At 48.0% G+C, this 6392-nt stretch overlaps 1 pseudogene; it reads left to right on the forward strand.

Annotated features, from left to right (window-relative positions):
- The first annotated feature begins 181 nt into the window (after window positions 1–181).
- Window positions 182–6114, forward strand: LOC108803662 (annotated as a pseudogene).
- The last annotated feature ends 278 nt before the right edge of the window (window positions 6115–6392 follow it).

A 6392-nucleotide genomic window follows, 5' to 3' on the forward strand; every position in this document is an offset into this window, starting at 1 on the left:
TGGTATGGAGATATGTGACCTGCTCCCATAGGGTGGTTCCTATCCTAGGCCCTTCAGCTACTTCCTCCTCGAGAACCAACGAGTATAGCCCACCACCTGCAGGAATGGGGGGTATATAAGCAGCACCACGTGGCCGTGTTCACACTATGAGACATTTCTCAGTTCCTCTCAGCTCCACCAGGTGGTGATCTCACCCATACCCAGGCAGGAAGTCTCTATGGAAAACAGACAGGAAGTGATGTCACCTATAAATAAGAAGTTCCAGGTGAGTGGGGAGGAAGTGTAGAGGAGACATTGCTGGAACTGGCAGCAGAGGAGGTAATGAGATTGTATTGTATAGTTACACCCAGTAACCCCTCCCCCCGTCATGTCCGTCCTCGTCCTCCATAGTCACTGCGACCTCTTTTATCTCCGGCAGATTCCGATACACACGTATATATGACGTGGAATAGGTTACTTCCTTCTTTCTACCCAATCGAAAGGTAAAATAAAGGCGTACGTATTCAAATCCACATCTGAATGAATCTTCCATCCCCTGCACACCATAAACTGACCTCATAGTTTCTCCTACCAATGCCCCTCCACCCAAAGTCCACATGTCCTGTGACATCACAGTGACATCACAGCTCCTCCTCCCATTGCTTCTCCTTTTCAGATTCATCGCATCCTTTGACTCCTCGAATGGACTCTACGTCGACCTGACATCCAAACCATTCAAGAAAAATTCCACTGGTCTGAGAATCTAACACTAAATACATCGAGACTTCCATCCCGGAGGCCACAGGGTGAGACTCCCGAACCCCCGAGAACCATAGAGAACACCAAACAGTCCGGATTCAGTATAATCCCCCCGGAGGCCATAGCTCCTCCTACATCCCGACCTCCATGTCACCTCCCGATCTCCTCCTCCTATTATTGTACAACCAACACAATCCGGATCATTCTCTGATATCAATGTTATCTGTCTACAGGGAGACCTTCATAGAGGACTGCACCAATGATGGAGGAGGACCGGAGTCACATGACCGAGAGGATACTAAACCTCACCCTGGAGATCATCTACCTGCTGACCGGAGAGGTGAGGGGGATTCTGGGAGGTCACATGACCTGACCGGGGAGGTGAGGAGGATTCTGGGAGGTCACATGACATCTTTTCTCTTTCATTACAGCATTATCCACTTGTGAAGTCCGGTGATCATGTGACCATCACAGTACCTCCATGTGGCTCCCTAAAACCCGCGAGACCCAACATGGAGAAGATTCTAGAAGTCACCAAGAAGATGATGGAGCTGCTGAATCCTGGGTGCGTGGAAACTTTTTCAAGTACGACCAGTCATTCAAGATGTCAGAGATTGAATACGCGCAAAAAGACGTATTCCTGCCTGGAGTGTGGGAAACGTTATTCATCTAGAGCCGACCTTGTTAGACATCATAGATCTCACACAGGAGAGAAACCATACTCCTGCCGCGAATGCGGGAAAAGTTTTTCACAGAAATCCAGTCTTAAAGCACATCAGAGGTCTCACACCGGTGAAAAGCCGTTTTTCTGTTCCCAGTGTGGAAAATGCTTTTCATGGAAATCCAATCTTACTGAACATCTAATATGCCACACACGGGATAAAATGTATTCCTGCCCTGAGTGTGGGAAATGTTATCCACGGAAATCAACACTTGTCAGACATCAAAAATCTCACAGGTTAGAAGACGTATTCCTGTCCTGAGGGCGGGAAACGTTTTTTTCACAGAAGTTTTTTCTTACCAGACATCGGAGAGCCTACACCACCCTGGAGGTGTATTAGTGTGCGGAGTGCGGGAAATGTCTTCTGTATGACTCATCTGAGACCTGACATTGGGAAGAAGCACACCTTGATATACACCTCAGAAAACACGTGGCTGAGCTCTCTTGTTTTTTTATCCAGGAAGGTTCTCCATGGGACGTGTTCTAGATGGCAGTGGAGTATGGTTCTAATACGGTTTGGGTTCTCCATGGGACATGTTCTAGATGGCAGTGGAGTATGGTTCTAATACGGTTGTAGACGCGGATCCACAGTTGAGGGGTCTTGGAACATTGTCACCAAATATAGAACATGGTGCCACGGGAAGTACAGCCTCGGAGGTACTTAAGGGATGAGTTGGGTACATGTTGTGGTAGTCTATCCATCATTAGGTTCCATCTCATCAAGAGACCTCCAGACTTATAACGATAAACCACCTTTAGCCATTCCAGGCCATGTAGGGTTCCAGTCCACCAAGACCGGTCCCCAGGTCCATATGGGGGAGTTTTCCGGACTGTCCCGATGAGATCAGATCCCGGTATAAGGACGAGATACGCCCCACCTACTATGGATCTATGAGGCCCCAACTCTAGAAGGTGGTCAACAAGACGAGGGAATCCGTTCTGCCCCTCGTCAAAGAACCCCAACAACTTCTCCATCAGTATACATCTAAATGGTTCCGCTTTGTTACAATCCCGGTAACAGGCGACCGCGGAATGTTTTCCGTAGCCAGGAAATGTCACGGAACGCCCGAGTCCAATGATTTGGAGGGGGAGGGGCGTCCCAATGCTTTTGGCAATATGGTGCGTTTCATCTAATACACATGGCCGGGTGAACTGGATACAGTAAGGAGGAGCCAATGAATATTATATTTAAATATTGATACAAATTAATCTTTTGCAATAAATAAATGATATTCATCTCATCAGTTGTAGACGTTTGTATCTCGGTAAAATCTCCCGGCGTGCCAACAAGGGCCCCGGAGATCGATGTTGTGCTCTACGCGGATTTCATACACTCAACCGGTAAACATCGACCAGTTTTAGTCAATTTGCCATCATTGGCCAGGAGGCCTATCATTTTATAGTCATGATTTCGACTCCGCCCCTTATTAATAATTCATCCATTTGCATAGCTACGCCCTTAAAAAAATCACAACAGGGGGCCACCCTTGTCCTGTACCCCGTCACAGAAAGAGCCACTGGAATGACCATTCGTCCTGGGACAAGAATATAAGGTCGGGATCCAGAGGAGAAGATGGTCCTGAAATCCCGATTTCCGGGGCGCAAAGAGCAGTAATTGCCATAAAAGGGTGTCAGATGCCTTCCGTGTGTCTAACAATAAAAGGCGGATCCAAAAGAGGGCGGGACTGGAAGAAAATCTGCTTGAAAAAACCTATCTACCTTTCCGTGTGGCTTTCCAAGCCCTGTGATGACCCCATTTAAGGCTCAGGCAGTGGTGGCATGGATCACCCCCTCACTGTCCTCATCAGATGTACCCAGCAGTCAACTTCTGCCATAGCAGGGCATTCAGTCAGATCTGGACCCCATACCCAGTACAGATGGACAGGGGAATCACCTCTTCTCGTCCAGAATTCGGGTTTGGGTCACTGGTGAGTTTGACATCATCTTCACCAAATGGACAAACTAAATGGCCAGTTCATCCCGGTCGAACCCCCAACTGCAGCCCACCATCGCCGAATGAATGACTTCCCGGTCTGTCCACCGACTCGTTTTACATAATAAACAAGTCAGAGCACAACGCTTATGACGTCATTGACTAAAATATGACCATGATGTCAGCCAGGATCGGTTATGGCATGTGTGGAAAATGTTCCTTTGTCCATATATATGGTTTTCTGCTGAGCCCCACGTTGGGCAACGAAATTGTAGCTCCCCCCTGACCTCCAGGATAATGTGGAGGACTTCAGCTGACTTTTCACGTCAGGGATAAGTCCTTAGCCGGTTTGTGGGATGCAAAAGGGAAAGTTGGGCGCCCGTCACTTTAAGGATTTCCTAATAGCTTTATTTCATGGGCGACAACAACGGGAGAGAGGGTGAAGGGCTACAGACATCTCAGACATTACAGAGCTCCAGACTCCCCGACTACTCCCCAGCTTCACAGTGCAGAGGATTTCTAAACCGAATGCGGTCACACTGCGTCGAAGAGCCGTAGCTGGTCAGCGGACATAGCAGAGATTCCCTAGGCGAGACACCAGACTTCTCGCTGAGACCCATTATAATATTAGGGTGGAAGCCTCGGGGAGGATAGTATTGGTGTTAAAGAAGAGTGTAAAGAGGAGGATGAGGAGTACGGTGTGCTGGAGGAGCTTTCAGGAGGACACCGGAATCTCTACAAGGACGTGGTGATGGAGAACGAGCCGCCCCTCACATCACCGGGTAAGAGGAGAGAGCAGTACGGAGGCTCCACCTAGATGGCCTCCCAATGCCCCATCGTAAGATTGGCCTAGCTGGGTGCGTAGTTGGCCCCCATAGCTGTCCCGGGAGTTAGCAGATGAAACTTGGTGCCTCTCGACACCCGCGCTGTGTGGTATGGAGGTGTAGAAAAAAATTGACATCCAGGGATCACCACACACATGAGGGTTCCCATGGGTACTGCTCCAGAATATCTAATAGAGGACTGATGGGGGAAATAAGGAAGTGTAGGACATCCCATGGTGGGAAGATGACAGACTAAGGTGGGGGAATCTAGAAGTCATCTGGTCAGGAGGAACCATCTACCAGATCTGATCCTCACTAACAAAGCTGACTGCTGTGGGGGGAGTCCTGGGTGAGGTGAACCAACCCGCTCATGTCCACCAATAATCTCTTTCTCTTTGTAGTCCACGGACGGGACGTCGGGAAGATCTCAGAGGAACGTCTCACGTTGTCTCCAGAAGATGAGGACATCACACAGTATAGTCTGGGAGAAGACCATAATGTCCACCAGGTGCCCCACAGTGTGGATGGACCATCGTATTCCTCTTATCCTGAGGAACCCCAGACTTACCCCAGACTGGGAGGGACGGGGCCGTCCTTTCATCAATTTTGGTCCGTCAACGATCTCACAGAGGTCAGAAGTCGTATTCCTGCCCTGAGTGCGGGAAGCGCTTTGTCACAAAATCACATTTAGAAAGGCACCAAAAATCTCACACGGGTGAGAAGTCGCATTCCTGCCCTGAGTGTGGGAAAAGTTTTATGCAGAAGTCATCTCTTTCTGTACATCAAAGGTCACACACTGGAGAGAAGCCATATTCATGTCCTGAGTGCGGGAAATGTTTTGTCACAAAATCAAATTTGGATACACACCAAAAGTCTCACAGGGGCGAAAAACCATATTGCTGCACGGAGTGTGGGAAATGTTTTTCACAGAAGTTCCATCTTTCCGTACATCAGAGATCTCATACAGGGGAGAAGCCGTATTTCTGCACCGGGTGCGGGAAAAGTTTTGTTGCCAAAACAGTTTTAGATACACACCAGAAATCTCACAGAATGAAAAGCCATATTCTTGTTCTGAGTGTGGGAAATGTTTTTCACAGAAGTCCTATCTTTCCATACGTCAGAGATCTCCCACAGGTGAGAAGCCATATTCCTGCCTTGAGTGCGGGAAATGTTTTGTCAGAAAATCACATTTGGCTACACACCAAAAAACTCACTGGCGAAAAAGCATATTCCTGCTCGGAGTGTGGGAAAAGTTTCTCACAAAAGTCCAATTTTTCCATACATCAGAGATCTCACACAGGAGAGAAGCCCTATTCCTGCACCGAGTGCGGGAAAAGTTTTGTGCATAAACAGCAACTTAACACACAGGGGAAAAGCCATATTCCTGTCATGAATGTGGGAAATGTTTTTCACAGAAGCCACTTCTTTCCATGCATCAGAGATCTCACACAGGTGAGAAGCCGTATTCTTGTTCTGAGTGTGGGAAACGTTTTTCACAGAAGTCCCATCTTTCCATGCATCAGAGATCTCACACAGGTGAGAAGCCATATTCTTGTACTGAGTGCGGAAAACGTTTAGTTTGTCGACGAAATCTCACTGCTCATCAGAGGTCTCACACTGGGGAGAAGCCTTATTCCTGTACTGAGTGCGGGAAATGTTTCCAATTGAAGTTATCACTTGTAAGACATCAAACATCTCACACAGGGGAGGAGTCACATTCCTGTCCTGAGCGTGGGAAAAGTTTGGTCACAAAATACAACTTAGATCAACACCAAAAATCTCACCAGAATGAAAAGCTGCATTCTTGTTTTGAGTGCGGGAAAAATCTTTACGCAGAAGTACTATCTTTCCATACATCAGAGATTTCACTCAGGGGAGAAGCCGTATTCCTGCGGTGAGTGTGGGAAAGCTTTTGTACGTCAACAACTTCTTGAAAGACATCAGAGGTGTCACACGGGGGAGAAGCCTGGAGGGTCCACAAAAAGCTGCTGCACATGGCAGTCAGCAGCTCTCGTTTAACCTAATCAGAAAAGCTCCCTGGAGGGTCCACAAGAAGTTCCTGCGCACAGCAGTCAGCAGGTCTCATTTAACCTCAACAGAAAAGCTCCCTGGAGGGTCCACAAAAAGCTGCTGCGCACAGCAGTCAGCAGGTCTCATTTAACCTCAACAGAAAGGC

Source organism: Nanorana parkeri, unplaced genomic scaffold (assembly GCF_000935625.1).
Source record: "Nanorana parkeri isolate BGI_ZX_2015 unplaced genomic scaffold, ASM93562v1 scaffold3999, whole genome shotgun sequence".
Lineage (NCBI taxonomy): Eukaryota > Metazoa > Chordata > Amphibia > Anura > Dicroglossidae > Nanorana > Nanorana parkeri.